The sequence below is a fragment of the Natator depressus genome, chromosome 11 (assembly GCF_965152275.1).
Source record: "Natator depressus isolate rNatDep1 chromosome 11, rNatDep2.hap1, whole genome shotgun sequence".
NCBI classification, from domain to species: domain Eukaryota; kingdom Metazoa; phylum Chordata; order Testudines; family Cheloniidae; genus Natator; species Natator depressus.
The window spans coordinates 17,677,654-17,694,875 of NC_134244.1; the positions used below are offsets into that span (position 1 = coordinate 17,677,654).

The 17,222-nt window shown below is 40.6% G+C and overlaps 1 protein-coding gene across 5 annotated transcripts in view; it reads right to left on the bottom strand.

Moving 5' to 3' along the window:
- Nucleotides 1–17,222, bottom strand: part of NCKAP5 (NCK associated protein 5) — a 587,437-nt gene that overhangs the window by 542,702 nt on the left and 27,513 nt on the right. Inside the window, exon 1 of one of the 5 annotated variants that reach the window (XM_074967245.1) lies at nt 4,724–4,783. The exons of 3 other annotated variants lie outside the window; for them this stretch is intronic. The gene's annotated coding sequence lies outside the window, so the exon portion shown is untranslated. Of the gene's footprint in view, nt 1–4,619; nt 4,784–17,222 lie in introns of those variants that run through there. One more of the 5 variants, XM_074967243.1, reaches the window with a different exon arrangement.

Below are 17,222 nucleotides of genomic sequence, written 5' to 3' on the forward strand. Positions count from 1 at the left end.
CAAGTTTTGGACCCCAAATCAAATGCAAGCATGATTGTACCTCTGAAAAACAATATTTTTCTCATTTGTCTCATTGTCTTGAAAGCACATGCTATTGCTGTATATCACAGCCACTTAATGACTTATTGAAGCTGTATCTATAAACTTAGAACAGTCTCAAATACATTTTATCCACATGTTTATTTTTTAAAAAAAGGGAAGAATTTCAGTCTAATTAGTCCCATATATAACTGCATTGTGCTGTTAGAGGGAAGTGAGTCTTATTTTAAAAAATTAATCATTCAGTAGCTTCCAAAATAAACCCCAAATTTTGCCCTTGAAAATATCCACATGTTTTAAGCAGCATTACTCAGTGAAAATGTCAGTCCAGCAAGCAATTATTTTATTCCGTTTAAGAGGGCCCTCTACTGGCAAAAACACCCCCCCCCAAAAAATGTATCAGTGTGAACCATTTTGTAAGATTCCAGGAACTGAGTATTTATTATAAGCACATGTTATAGCCAAGTTATTTCATATCTTAAGAAGATACACCTGGGAGCTCTGGAAACTAGCAAAAAGAAAATAATGAAGGAGAAGAAATTGGGTCATTATTTTATCCCATCCAAAAGTTGCTTTGCCAGGAATACTACTTTCTTTACTCTGCAAATGCAACTCTGGATATCAGTCCTGCACTGAAGATAAAGACTAACTGAATAGAACAATTCATCGAGGGCCAGATTGTGAGACCCTTATTCATTTTGAGAAGTACCTTACTCCACAAGTAATCCCATTGATTTCAGTGAGACTATTTGTGGAGTATAGTATTACTTAGCATGGGTAAGGATATCATAATCTGTCCCTAAGTATGAGAAAGGCAAAGTATGAATGCTAATTACTAATAACAATCAGCTAAGCAGAGCTGTTTCTGCCTCTCTCCTTTCCCGAATATCCACACTCTCAGTTCAGTGCTGCTGCAATCAAAATAAGGCAAGCAATAAAATTTGCCTCTATTGTTGCATGCAGTAATTAAGTCTTCCTATTTGTATTATGTGTGAGTGACAAAGAAAGAAAAGGACACGGTGAACTGTTGTATTTAACAATTTAGATAAGGATGAATTATTATAATCAATTAGTGCGATCAAAGAAAATAATGGGTGATGTATTTGATGCTGCACAGACCTATTGTATGTGCACACCATCCAAAGCTAGGCTGGCTCTGGAAAAACAAACAGTATCATTTCATGGCAAGCCTATCAAACATGCCGTTCAACAACAGCATTTGTTCTCTCGGCGTCTCAATGCTAATAGCCCATCTTTCAGCAACATAATGTTTATCCACTGTTTTAGTATCCAAGCTGCTTTTCACAGAGTTCACATCATCCATAGCCTATAGACAATTTTACTGACAACTTTTAGCACCTTCTGCTGTGATACAAACCATATTAGCATGACTCACCTGAATGCCAGGCAAAGAAATCGCAGTGAGATTTCTAGATAATTTTCAGATTATAGCGAGCCCATTCCTCACCCTGAAAATACCTTGATTAATTTACGCAACCATCAGGAAATATCTAAAGTAATCAAGGTTTCTGCATACCACACATCATTAGACACGTGTGGATCAGGGTATTGTAGGCATTATGACTAATGTCCTATTTCTATTGTACATGTATTTTATTGTATGTAATAAAGTCAGCAGAGCTTACAATAAAACTGAATTTTAGAAGCTCAACACTTCCACAGCCAGATTAGCATTTTTGTTTTACCGGGGTCCTAATCCAGCAAGGTGCAGAACTCCCTGAACTCCCACTGAAATCAGTGGGAGTTGTGAAGCATCTTGCAGCACCAGTCCCTGTAACGAGGGTGCTTAAGTCTTTAGCTAATTCTGCTGCTCCCTTTGCAGAACTGTACAGTGTTTTTGTCCAAAATTAGTCCCACCTGTCAGGTTGACTGGCTGAAGTCTGCACTTATTGCATTTCTTTTCAAATTGAAAAAGAGCCTGAAGAATAGAAATGTTGCTGGCAATTGTCCACTTTAACACCATACTATAATGATAGATGATTATGCATATGGCATCCCCGGGCACATTTTCAGGGGCCAACCCAGCAGTCCTTACCAAGGCAAAAATCCAACTAAAGTTGTATCTACAGGATTGGGACTCTCTTGTGTATCCTAATTTGGTTTAATGAAATATAAAATAGGACCTTATATTATGTTGCCAACCTAAGTTAAGGAAAATGAAAGAAAAATGGCCCCAAATTCTCAAGGCTTTTAGCGTCTCTGATCCCGCTCCTGTTGAAATCAGTTAAGAGTTCTGCAATTGACTACAATGGAAATAGGATTGGACCTCTTGTAAGTGTTGATGAGTCTCAGTCTCTGCTCATTTAAACCCCAATCCTCTAAACACTTGCACATAGGAGTGATTTTATGTGGGTGAGTAGCCCCATAGAAATCAATGGGGCTTTTCATGTGCACTTATGCATAAACCCACACAAAAGAGCCAGAGGAAGAGGGGGCTGGTGGTACCCCCCTTGTAGCTTTTAGCCCAATGTTTAGAGAGCAGTGTTTCTCAACCTCTTTGATACCAGGGAACAGCTTGCTGACTTCTTAAACTGTGTCAAGGAGATCTCAGTGACCACGGACTGGTCGCTGAGAAACACTGGGTTAGAGCACCTGTCCCAAAATACCCCAAAACTGAGCAGTTAGGGCACTCTCCAGTGAGGGGGGGGGGACCCATATTAAAATCTCTTCTCCACATCAGGCAGAGGGAGGAATTTAAACTGGTTCTCCCACATCCTGAGTGAGAACTGTAACCACTGGGCTAACTGTTATAAAGGGAGGGGAAGTTACCACTTGCTTCTTCCTGGGGTCTGTTTGTTTGTTTTTAATAAACATAAGGAAGTGCTTAGGTGCTTATCTGCAGGAGAGGATCCATGGCTGTGAATCATGACTGCAGATAGGTGCCTCCCTCCAAATCAGATGTAGATGCCTAACTCTTTCTGAGGGTTGTGGTGTAGGCCATACCCCTCTCCTCCATATTTCCTACTGGCTAGTTTAGGCGGCTTCCTTCTCAACGTGCTAGGGAGCCTGGATGTCTAACTTAGGGCTATACATTCCAGTAGGTGGCAAAGCACCACAAAACTTAGGTCCCGCGGTGCTTAGTGTTGCAATGTCTATAGCCTCTTTTAAATCTAGCCCTAGGATACCAATCCTGAGCATGGATCCACCCAGCAGGGGTGAAAGTAAGTTGGAATGGGTCAGTACAGCATACCAGTACAGTGTACCGGTACAGGCCAGGGCCACCGACGGGGAGTGGGGGGGGGCACAAAAGGGGCAGCGATGTTAAAGCACTGCCACGGCAACGCTTTAATGTCATTGCCCCTTTTGCCCCCAAAGCCCGGCCGCCAAACGGGGGTGGGCAGGCAAAAGGAGCAGCTGCCCCAGAGCAGGCAATTTAAAAGGGCCCGGGGCTCCGGCCGCCGCTGCTGCTACCAGATGTGGTATATGCTGACCTACCCTCAGATGTTTAATAGCAGGAGCTTCCTTCCGCCTCCTCCTGCAGGGAGAGTGCTTTGTTTTCCCAACGGAGATACATCATTAAGTAGAGGAAAGTAGTAATAAAAAAAAGATGTCTCGAGCTTTTTATGGCCAGTATTGTGATCAGGTGGCTTTTCTGGAGAATAGACAGTATATCTGAAATTACACTAAATAGGGTGGTCTTCTGCTTAAGGCAGGGGACAGGGAACTTGAACATCTGGGATGTGTTCCAAGCCTTTCAACAGAGCGCCTGCGCAGTCTTTGTAAGTCACCTCAGTGCATCAGTCCCTCCTCTGTAAAATGGGGACAATGCAATTCCCAGCTCACAGGGTTGTTTGAAGTTGAGTTCAGTAGTGATTGTAAAGCACACTCTGATCCTTGGATGGAAGGCACTAAAGAAATATAATGTATTATTAATAGCACTTATTAGGGCAGCCCCTTTCAGCAGTGGTTCAGTTACTTATCATTCGTTGTTTACAGCTAACAGAAATAAATAAAATAAAAATGCTACTGTCCCAGTTGTAGTAGAATACATCTCATTTTACATGAATGGTTTCACTGGATGATTTACAAACTTTTAAACTTTCTATGCTTCCAGAGCCAGTACAGAGATTAAAAGTCAAAGCAGACTAATTTTGCCCTAAATGTAAGTATAGATGAGCAGGAAGTACAACTTCATAAGGAAACTATGTTAACTATTTGAATGAATTTTGATTGTCCTAAAATGACACCAACTTGGGAACCACCATAAAAACTTCATCAGCCAACCGATGAAAAATATTTATGATTTTTCTTTGTTTTCTAATCCGAGTGTAATTTTGCAGTTACACTGAAAAAAGTCAAGTTAGCATAACCATCACATGCAAACATAAAATTTAGAATTCAAGTTGTGATTTTTCTATTACCCGTGCTATATGGGACTATTAGCCACACTTGAAACAGATTCAGATGTCTGACTGTAATTACTGCTATTAACTGCGTCCTTGCTGCTGTTATAATTAATCCTTTACCACAACTAGTAATATTGAAACATAATGCAATATTTTTTAAAAGAAAAGAAGCTTTGCAGATATGATAAAACACTAAAACAGCAAAAGCCTTACTTGCAGTTGTTCAATTAAAACATGCCACAGTCCTAGAGAAATCAGAACCATAAGAAGTCTTTGCAGTCCAGAAATTCTCTTGAGTTTATCCAGTGGTTATTTACCAAGCTTTAAAACTCTGTGGTCAGAAGAACAGGGTTAGCTTTCTAGACCATCCACAAAGTCCTACAGTAACTGCAGACATGAAGTTTGCTGGTAGTTGGCTTTTCTGCTGTTATGTAGTTGCTCGGTACTTGTAAATACAAGCTCTGTGGACAAAGTCCCAAATGACATCACTGGCAGCTGCTTATTGTTGAGTCTTTATTAACTGACTGTCAAAAAAGAAAAGAGAAGGGGAGGGAAAAAAGCACAACTATCTTCCCTGCAGCACAATTTGCATCTTAGTAGGAGCTTCAGTTCTACATAAGTAAATACTTCTAGTTACCCAAATTACGATTTCTTATGACCGGTAGCCAGTGTGTGCATGAAAAACAGAAAACTGAGTACATCCTAATCAACTTACACAATGGAAAGAGAGAGATTTAAATGACAGCAGTACTTTATCAGGATTTACCCCTGAATACTTCTAGTGTGTGTGTGCATATATAATTACACACAGGCACATATATAAAAGGAAACCTAGAGTCGATGTCAGTATTGGGCTGAAATTGAATATTCAGCTAAACTCTCATTGTAGAAAAATAACTTTCATAGTCAGCCCTGATGTTTTCCTTTATTTATCACTTATTTTGATCACACCATGACTTACAAGATAGTTTCATTTTTAATCTCATTGACTTTTTTAAAGACTTTATAAAATCCTATTTAATCCCTCACTTTTAAAAGGTGAAAATATAAAGAGCAAGGAAGTTGAATGGCAAAGGCAGCTAGTCTGTCAATACTAGGTGGTAAGGACATAAAGTACTGACCTTTCTTTCCTGGGACTGTGGTTTGGAACAAAATGGTGTTTTAAAAGTGAAATGAGTATGACAGATTCTGTTCAGTCCCCACCAATCTGTAGAACACACATCACAAAACTAGCACTGCCACTAATTTGGCCAAATGCCTTTCCTTGAGAATTTCTGCTAAAGGAGAAGTCTAGAACAGAACTGGCATGAAGTTTGGACCTTGACTCCTGTTTCTCAGAAGCTGATCTTTTCAAGTCAGAACTTGGGACACAGGAAGGGCACTGTGTAAGAACTGCAACTGTCTACACTATATCTGCAATCTGTTTATGTTTCAACAGGGAGGAACTTCAATATTGGGAAATATACCTTGGCTCTTCTTCAGAAAACAAAAATGCAGATTCAACCACAGAGTGAAAGATTGAAGAACTGTTTAGAACCAAATTAAAGTAGTATTTTTGTTTGCAAATTTCTCAGCCACGATTAGTAAAGCAATCATCCTACACTCCTGCATCTCTTCAGAGACTAAAACTTGGGTCAGATCCTCAGCTGGTGGCAGTCGGTATAACTATATCAATTTACACCAGCTAAGAGAAGATATGCCAATTTACACCAGCTAAAGATCTGGCCCCTGGCCTGCCTTAATGATGAAAGCGCTCTCTCTTGCCAATATTTACCCCTGGGTTTAGTGATTACACAACAGCAGTGTATCTTGCTATCTTGAGTAGAAGTCAAAGGGGCTGCTCACAGCAGTAAGGACTACACCTGGTAAGCTCTGTTGTCGGTTCTAATGCACCGTTTTACCTAGGACAGAAGATCTGGAACAAGAAGACAGGGTGGTCTCCTCCTGAAAATGGAGGTGATTGATGTAAAGTCTCTCTAGAATTTCTCCATGTATGTCTGTACAGCTCCTAACCCATTCAAGGCACTAGTAGTTCTACTACTATGGTATTACTTACTGCCTACCTCACAATGGTGTCCTTGCAAGCCTGCTTCCATTAAAGTCAGGGAGCGAAATTCCCATTGACTTTGATGGAAGGAGGGTGGGTCCCAGTTTGAAATAGTGGGCAGGGAGTTACACAAGTAGTCCCACTGAAGCCATTGGAACAATTTGCAAGTGATCACCAGTGCAAAGCCCACAATCTGACTCACAATATTTGCAAAGCACTTTGAAGATCAATGTGCTTCAGTGAGAAGTGTTACAACACAACATAATTAAAGTACATGGATTTCAACTCCTAAGACAACTTTACACCCCAGCCCTGCATGCAGGTGGTATAGCAAAGAATTCCACTGAAGCAAATGTTAATAGGACTCTGTACGGGTCTGTTAATCAATGCCTTATATTGTTCTAACAGGAACAAACCCATCCGTAATCTGGAGGGGTTAGATTTAGTGTAAATCTGATGCTAATTTACAATGTGATTTTCTCCGTTACTTGGCCCTTCCATTGCAAAGATTTATATGCATTAATAAAATTGTAAAACACATGTTAAATTCCTACACATTTGAAAACAAAATCAGTTTGTAAACTGACACAAAGGGGGACCAATAGAAAAAAGAAGGAATCAGCATTTCATAAATTAAGACTAATAATTTTCAAATGCTTATTCATCTAAATGAAATGATCAAAAACTTATATTTTCACAAAAAGAAAAGGAGTACTTGTGGCACCTTAGAGACTAACGGATACAGACTAACACGGCTGCTACTCTGAAACCTGTCATTATATTTTCACAATACAGTTACAGTCTCATGAAACAAACAAAAAACCACACACACACACACACAAAAGACAGCACTTACAGAACAAGACTCTGTTCCCAATGAATATTTATGTTGCTCAACCTAGTTCTTGTACATTTTACAGTATGGAAATTTGCAACTCACTAGGAAATTTTAGAGCATTTCTAAGTCAGATACTGGCACACATGACCAGATCACTTCCCCAACTAGAGCAGTGCAGAGGATCCATTGGTCAGATCCTCCCCGTTCCACAGGAATAGGTTGGCCCTGGCAGAACAGGACCCCAAATTTTTTAGACCCTCCACCTCAACATATTTCACAACTGGACACTACTTGACTTGCCCAAGATAAAAGCCTACAGCAGAGGTGAAGCCTGAACATAGATTTCTTTATTCCTGTGCTCAGCTACCAGACTATCCTTCAGATTCAGTGTGGTAGTAAAGACAAGCCCTTATTTGTTCCCCAGGCTATTCCTGGGGGTGAGGCAGGACAAGCAGATCAGTGGATGCAGTAGCAGCAGTTACGTTTTAGAGGGCTACGCTGCTGGACATTATTCCTAACTGGCTGCATTATTCCTAACTGGCTGCATATAAAATGTACATTCACCGAGACCACTGTACGGGTGGTGCTTCTTTCTTAATTGACAAAAGGATTCTCCTGAATATGTCAAATTTGGCTCTCTCATACACTGGTGGAAACCTGGAGTGCCTCCTGGAAATCAAAGAACTTTCCCCAGATTTACATGGTAGCATCTGAGGCCAGAATTTGGTCCTACATTTTAAAACCTTTTGAACACTCACTTTAGCCAACATAAATAAGTCCTGAACAGCATGACAATACAAATGCCTAAACATACCTTGATTCCTAGCACGTTCGCACAGTAAATATTTTCGGAGCCTACTAGCTGGGGTGTAGCACGCAGACAGGACAAACAAGGGAGCTGAATGAAAATATGTGAAAAAGGTACGTGGGAGTAGGATATGCTTCTCCTTAAATTCTCATTGTTAACACCCGATCTTCACTTGAAACAGTTTGATCAGCCTTGGAAGCTTTTGATCACCAGGACAGTTTTGTTGTTTTCCCTGCTGGGTGATTTTTCAAAGCTCACTCTACCTCCCTTGCATGCCAAGGAAAGTGAAGAGGTAAGAGAAGTCTTTAGCAAGGCAATGCTTTCTTGCTGTAACAAACAATAGATTTCTCCTCAGACTGCAGAGAAAGCCGCTAACAATATTTAATAACAGGAAACTGCCCTCTGATTGGCTATTCCACAATCTAATGGAGTCATAGTGCAGTATAAATCTAGCTTGTCTGTGGTAAGTGGTCTCAAAGTGAACTCGGGGGATAAGTACATGCACTTAGAATGGCATCTCCACAGTCTTTCCAGTACTTGATTGACAGCTTTATGGGATGACCTGTGCATTCCCCAGATCTTTATTAACCTCTCCAGTACCTTAGAAGGTGATTCAGCATAAAGTGCATCATGCAAAGGTGCATTTGTGCAAGAATATCTCCTCCAACTCAATTCCTGCACCATCCAGAATTTTATCCTTAATTACAAAGATGAAGCCTTGAAAGCAGATACTGTCGTGAAACATAAAGGGCTAATATGAAAGATTTCCTCCAATATTTTTAGCCGTTAGGGAATCTAAAATGAACCTATTAGTTCTGCCAGCTACAACAGTGATATGCAACCAATTTCTAACACTTCTGTGAGGCTCCCTCACCACTGCTACCATAGTATTGTGCTGAGAGCCTTCCTGTTTGTGACAGGGATCGTCTGGCTCAGAATATCATGACCATTACCCTTAAAGAACATTTGCTTTCACAATAAGATTTTTTTGTGAAGCTGCCTCATTGTAAACTCACAACAAGAATATGCAAGTTTTAAGCCAAGCTTGAGAGTTCTATTTGTGTCATGGTTCATGACAGTGGCAGTGAGTGGAACTTTCAATTCCCCCCTCCTCACCCAACAGCAATCAAAAACTTTTTTTTTTCATTTTAATGTTTAATTAAATGCAGGTAACATACAAAACTGGTTTGGGGTAATTTAAAGGTTTAAACCACTCTTCTTTTCCTTTCCGCCCCATTGTCCCTGGAACTATTACAATTATTCAAACACCAAGGGCCTGATCCACAGCTCATTGAACTTAATGGCAATGACTTCATTAGGCTTTGGGTCAGGCCCAAAGAAAGAACATTCCAAGGCCCAAATCCTGCAAAGGTTTATGCCCAGGTGCAAAGTTAAGCACACGTGTAAGTCTTTGAAGGTTCAGGACCCTGGCTCCAGTCCTAAAATGAGTTAGGCAGAGCTTGACATCTGTCACACACAGGAGCAGTCCCAGTGGGGCTGTTGTAACTGGTCTCTAGTAAGCGATGAGTCTTAGAATGGTGCCCCCAAAGTCAGTTTCCAATGGGAGTGCTGAGATGCCTACAGCTCAGCATGTGTCTAAGTGACAGCACGACTGAGGCCTTAATGAGAACACTGACTGATCTGAGCTCACACTCCTCCCTTCTGGACATATCGCTCCCCGTCACAAAGCATAGGTGTTACAGTGCAAAACCCACATTCCTCCAGATGCAGGCATCTGGCTTCTTGGCAACCCGGTTGTGACAGGTTCCACAGCAGCTGTGGTGGCTCTCTGTTCTTTCAGGTGACTAAATGGTCTTGCTGTCTAGACTACCCTGTATTCCTGGATGAGAGCCCATTTACCTTTTTACTCAATGAACTGGACATTGGAATGGAGTTAATCACTTGCATTTCTCTATGTGTCTGAGAGCAGATTCTTACACATGGTCCTTCCACCCCACATCCCTACACATCAAACTCATTGTTTAACATGCTCAGCCCAATCCTGACACCCTTACATCGGCAAAGCTCACGGACCCCAACAATCGCCTGTAGTGGTGGGAGGGGCTATCCACCCAAACTGGGAATATTTGCTATAACATCTTTCAGTGTCCGTCCATTGGAAACTTCACTGCTCCTTCATTATTAAAAGAGAGTGATTAGAGCCGCTCACAGCAAACAAGGAATTTATTTTATTCAGACAGCTTTATGCACAGTGTCTTCCCACACGCACACACCAGATGGAGATAAGCATCAGGGTGGAAAATGCAGCCTTACAATGTGTTTCAGAGACATAATTCCATATCAACTCATTAAAAAAATAGTTCTCCAGAGGAAAGTGGATTATGCTAATAAGAATTAATTTTGCTTAGATTGGTTTATTTTATGTATGTATTTACATAATATTTAAAGGCACTGATTCCTCCCCAAAACCATCCACATACATACACTGGCATAGCATAGTGGAAGAACGAACCTCTCATAGAAGACTAAAGAAAAGATAAAGCCATCAGTGTTACTAACCTCCCGTCTCCATCCACCTGTGAGCCCCTCTCTTCCTCTATTCTTCCCTTCACTGCTTGGAGGAAGAACAGTTTCTACCCTCTTCCTCCCTCCCTCTTTTCTCATCCATCATAAGGGGAGGAGGTGTCTCTCTCTCTCTGTGCGGGAGGGGAAAACTGTTGTTGCCAACTATACATGTTTAATTTCTCCCTTGCTGGACTTGTACTCCATTTGGCTCCTTCACAAACCTCATAGCCTGCCTATTTCACCATGCAGCATCTTCCCTCGGGAAGGAGCCCGTGACTTTCACATCTCCAGGCCCATTTGTTCAGTGCTTCCTGTTCTGCCCACTCTTGTTCCAGCCACAATGTGGATTTCCTAACACAATCACTCCACCATGATCCTGACCAAGGACAACCTGCCATGGTACTTGTTCTCATTAGCTTCGGTGTTTGTACGATCAGGTTACTGTTTGATCAGTCACACTACGCAGGCAATCTCATTAATGCACGAGCACACACACACACACACACACACACACACACAGATTCAATCAAGATCCAGCAGCAGCTATGACATTTTGCAACATTGTGGCTGCTGACTGCAGTAGTCCCAGAGAAGAACCACTGCATCCACTGGAAATGGTCACTACAGCTACTCATTCCTGCAGCAGTCAAGAAGCACTGGGCCTGATTCAGATCACTATACACCAGCAAAAGTAAATGATTGCATCAGCAATCAAAAATCAGAGCCATCCTTTCCCAAGGTTCTACAAATAGAGCACGTTGAGCAGCCCTAGAGCCATTTACAGAGACTAAAGTCACTCGTGCTCCTCCTCATATCTCCCAGCTTTCTCCTATCTTCACCAAGATTAGTGAAGAGCCAATAGCTGTGAAGCATCTACCACACTGCTGACACTATTTAAGTGATCAAAAATAATAATATGCATCATTTTAGAAATATCCAGAGCCTCTCTTCCGTAATGTATTCTTGTTGCAGTCAAAGCTTCCCATTTTACTTCATGTCCACTTATACAGCACCCTATAACACCTCTGAGAGCCTCTCAAGGTACTTCACAGACATGAATATGTTATTCTCATAACAGTCCTAAGATATAGGGACGACTTTGCTCCATGCTACAAATCTAAGACACATAGAGGTTAAGTTACCTGCCCAAGGCCAGAGAAGGAGTCAGTGGTAGATTAAAGTCCAGGAATTCCTACTCCCAGTCTCAACAACTGGGGAACACCATTTTCTCAAATGCTTAAAAAAAAAACAGGCACTTCAGAGCAAGTCTCCAGGTATCCACCCTGCAGTCCTCTTGGAAAGTGTCACAGTGTCATGGAAATGCAGTGATAAATTTTGCACACAACCACTGGCAGTCCACTTCCCTGGGAGGTGCTCGACCCCCCACTCCGCCCCAGGCCCTGCCCCACTGCACCCATTCCCCCAAGACCCCACCCTGCCTCTTCCCACCCCCATTCTGCCACCTCTCCATAGCACGCCCTGCTCTCACTCTCCCCCTTCCCCAGTACCTCCTGCATGCTGCTGAACAGCTGGTTGCAGTGGGAGGGAGGAAGGGGGAGGTGTTGATCAGATGGGCTGCCGGTGGGTGCTGACAATCCACTATTTTTTTCCCGTGGGTGCTCCAGCCCCGGAGCACCCACAGAGTCAGCGCCTATGCACACAACAGAATTTCAACCATATGGCCTAATTATTTTGTATCTGATTGATTATATATATATATATATAAACACTCCTCACAGCAGCTGGTTAGAGATTCCTCATCGAAGAGGGAAAATTGACCTGTACCTTTGAAACAATGTTAAAACAGCTCTGAAATTATTATTTTTGTGAAGAGAAAACTTCCCTAGTCATCCTACTTCAAAAGGTTCAAAGAATCTCCCCTCCTCTTGTCTTGGTAGAAAGTGCCCAGTGAAGAGATGGTCTGTTCTGGCTTATCATACTGTTCTCTGCTATATTTCTTGAAGATTTTACTGAACACTATAAAGAAAGAGAAACTCCTTGTGCAGCGATATAAATGCACTGAGCAACACGGAATAAACATCAAATGCCTTTGCAAGTTTCAGTGATCATCTCAGCCCTGAAGGTACAATTTCAAACAGTATGATAAAGACTTCAGTTAGATTAGAACCATCAAACGCAAACTAACATTCAAAACAAACCATGCAGTCTCAGGGTAGATTTATTACAATACTTTTTCTGAATGGCAGATTTCCCTCCTGGCTGTTCAGCTGTCTCTTCCCCACATGTAAAGTGAGTCAATCTGCTTGAGAGGACAATTTGCCCCCCCACTTACATAAAGTTGTACATTAAAAAACACCACTGAACAATTCTGCTGCCAGAATGTTCTTGTTTTTTGTTTTGTTTTGTTTCTTTAATCCATGAATAGGCATTAAACAAAAAACAAAAGAGAAAAATATATGTAGATGTAGTTGGCTCTGCAATAATTTATTAGATCAAAATAAAATTACTGACCAAACTTTTGCTCTGATGTATGCACATATTTTCCTCCAAAGTCCTCCCCTGAAATTATTCCACTGCAGCCAATGGCAGTTGTGTGCATGTCTTTCAGAGAACACTTTGAGCCCACGGTTCAAATTTTGCTTGGTTATTCTAGTGCAAATACAATATAACTTAACTGACATCAAAGGCATTATATTAGATGTACATCAGTGTAACGGAGACCAGAATAATATTCTGTGGCTCTGATTCTGCACTGCCCTGCACTTACACGTGTGTAAAATGGGTATAAACTGCTACCAAATCAGAATGGTAACATTTTACAGCCACTTAACATGAGTTTAATTGATTACTCAGCGTGCAAGGCATTGCTTGGAGAAAGAGGAAGGAAGAGAATGCTTTATCTTCATATTGTAAGGGAAAACCAGAACAAGCTGGCAAAATCATATGGATGAAAGCCTAATATAACCCACTCAATTCAAGCTAAACAAAATCCTTAACACACATTATAAATAAAAAGAAGTTACCGGTATATTACCCAGCATCTCCAATTATGAGAAATCAAGGAAGACGGGAGAGACTCCAGAAGACTGGAAAAGGGCAAATAGAGTGCCCATCTATAAAAATGGAAATAAGGACAACCCAGGGAATTACAGACCAGTCAGCTTAACTTCTATACTCGGAAAGATAATGGAGCAAATAATTAAGCAATCAATTTGCAAACATCTAAAGATAATAAGGTGATAAGTAACAGCCACATAGATTTGTCAAAAACAAATCGTGTCAAACCAACCTGATAGCTTTCTTTGACAGGGTAACAAGTCTTGGGGATGGGACGAAGCAATAGACCTGGTATATCTTGACTTTAGTAAAGCTTTTGATATTGTATCATATGACCTTCTCATAAACAAACTAGGGAAATGCAACCTAGATGGAGCTACTATAAGGTGGGTGCAAAACTGGTTGGAAAACCATTCCCAGAGAGTAGTTATCAGTGGTTCACAGTCATGCTGGAAGGGCATAACAAGTGAGGTCCCACAGGGATCAGTTCTGGGTCTGGTTCTGTTCAATATCTTCATCAATGATTTAGATAATGGCATAGAGAGTACACTTATAAAGATTGTGGATGATACCAAGATGGGAGGGGTTGCAAGTGCTTTGGAGGATAGGATTAAAATTCAAAATGATCTGGACAAACTGGAGAAATGGTCTGAAGTAAATAGGATGAAATTGAATAAGGACAAATGCAAAGTACTCCATTTTGGAAGGCGCAATCAGTTGCACACACACAAAAATGGGAAATGACTGCCTACGAAGGAGTACTGTGGAAAGGGATCTGGGGGTCTTAGTGGACCACAAGCTAAATATGAATCAACAGTGTAACACTGTTGCAAAAAAATTGAACGTCATTCTGGGATGTATTAGCAGGAGTGTTGTAAGCAAGACATGAGAAGTAATTCTTCCGCTCTATTCCGCACTGATTAGGCTTCAACTGGAGTATTGTGTCCAGTTCTGGGTGTCACATTTCAGGAAGGATGTGGACAAATTGGAGAGAGTCCAGAGAAGAGCAACAAAAATTATTAAAGGTCTAGAAAACATGACTTATGAGGGAAGATTGAAAAAATTGGATTTGTTTAGTCTGGACATGATAACAGTTTTCATGTATGTAAAAGGTTGTTACAAGGAGGAGGAAGAAAAATTGTTTTTCTTAACCTCTAAGGATAGGACAAGAAGCAATGGGCTTAAATTGCAGCAAAGCATATTTAGCTTGGACATTAGGAAAAACTTCCTAAGTGTCAGGGTGGTTAAGCACTGGAACAAATTGTCTATGGAGGTTGTGGAATCTCCATCACTGGAGACTTTTAAGAGCAGGTTAGATAAATACCTGTCAGGAATGGTCTAGAGATAGTTAGTCCTGCCATGAGTGCAGGTTACTGGACTAGATGACCTCTCAAGGTCCCTTCCAATTCTATGATTCTATGATCACTGAATGTGTTTGAAACATTGAATGATAACATGTTTTGTGATTAACTGAAGATTTAAGTCTCAGGCTAGTTAACTGACTGTTGTTATATCTGCTAAATATCAAAAACCTTTAAGTACATACTGAGCAGTGCCGCCCACCCCACTTTCCTTTGATCTTAAAAAGTCACATGAATGTTCATTGTGCTACTTCCACCTTAGTTCAACTAATGGGATTTTTTTTCTTCTTCGCACTCTTTAAACACACATGCACACACTCTCCCCTTTGTATTATATGTAGATGTTCATGAAAGTAGGGATTGGATATCATTGGCTAGAACCAAGTATAACCCACTGGTCAGTGTTTTTTACACATCCTGATCCACAGAGAATGAGAGTCTATTAAAGGCCCCAGATTCAGAGTGAGCCTGGTTCTTTAATTCAAGCTGTAGAGTTGATGCTTTTAGCTCTGGAACTCCTTGCGCTCAATCCCTGGTTGACTAAAATAACCCAAGCATGCTGCAATCTTTCCAGCACACCTCTGCAAATGTCCCAGACCTCTGCACTGCACCTTTTCCGCTTTGCTAGCACTAGGATTCTTCAGAGAAGAGAATTGCCATCATGCTGAAATGTTTTGTATTGTGTACGATGTGAATTATTAATTCATGTTATATTTATATGGTGCCATAGGGGTATGAATGCCCTCTAGGGATCTGAATGAGGCCAAACATATTTTGTTTGTTGCTTAGAGTAGTACTGTATGAATCCATGTCTCTAGACGTGCAAGGTATTAAGTCTCTACCACCTCTTCCAATCATCCCAACAATTTGAAAGTAGTTTATTTCTCCAGCGTCCCTGACTTTGGCATGTGTAATAAAACAAATGCAATTTACTGTTTTGCAGCCTTAGGATATCTAAATAACTCAAGAGCTCTTGTTTCTTCTGCAATGACATCCAATTAATAGCAGAGTTTTTCTGCCACTGAAAGGGTTTTAAAATATCGGGACTGGAGCCAGAAACATGGTGTTGATTTGCTCATTTACAACCTAATCTGAATATAACTGTATACTGAATGTAACATAATCTATCCAAAAATATATTAAGTGAGCCATTCTGGTGTATTGAATAAGGTTCTCGGTTTTTTGTAGTGTATTAAAATCTCATGTATTCCTAGAACCTGTTTTACCTTACATGTTCAGTGACAACACCAAGACCCCCATATTTTTCAAACCAGAGTAACGTTCCTGCACTAGGTGTCTGTGGCTTTAGCAGCCTCATTTTTTGAAGATGGCTTTTATTTTAGAGTAACATTTTATTTATTTTTATGAAGCAACATGAGTCAAGCTCAGCCTACTCAGATATCCCATTAATTCAATATGGCTACTCATGTGAAAATGGAAGAAAGATAACATCTCAAACCACCTAAAGCAGGTCCACTCCATTAAGTGCTTTAGGTGTTTGTGATAATTCTTGGACTGTGACTTATTCATGAATTGTTTGTAGAAAATATTTGATATTTTAAATGATTTTGAGTGGGCAGGTGGTGACCTGAGATTTCCTCCAAAAGAGTCTCACCACGTTTATCTATTTAGTCCCTCGATTGCAACCTGTCTGACTGTTGGACTCTCTGGAGCAGGGACCATCCTCTGTGATTTTTCTGTATAGTGCCTGGCACAATGAGACCCAATCCTTGATTTTATTATGGGAGCACCTACGAACCACAAACAGTAATTTACAAGAGAAAATCAGATCTCTGCAGACTTAAGAAATATATTTTAATTTCCTTGAAAATATATTAATGTTAAGGCTACAGATGTATTCAGTTAAGGATTTCTTGACAATGGCAATATGGGGAAGGTTATAGAGGTTTCTTTAACACATGTTTTTTAAATCTTTAAAGAAATAAAAGATAGGAGATTTGCGGTCAATGAGATAATGTTAATTAGGGGCCAGGACCTGAATACTCTGCTTCTAGCAGTAAAGACTTGGGGAGCAATCTACAACATTTAACACCATGATTAAATATTTGATTCTACCCTCGTGTAACTGAATTCAGAATCAGGCCCCAAATTTCACTTGTAGTCATTCTAATAAGCATCTGTCGAAACACAGATAACAGAATAGAAATATTTTCCAAACAGGAATAAGCTGAGTCAGTAGCTATTAATGTATGGTAAA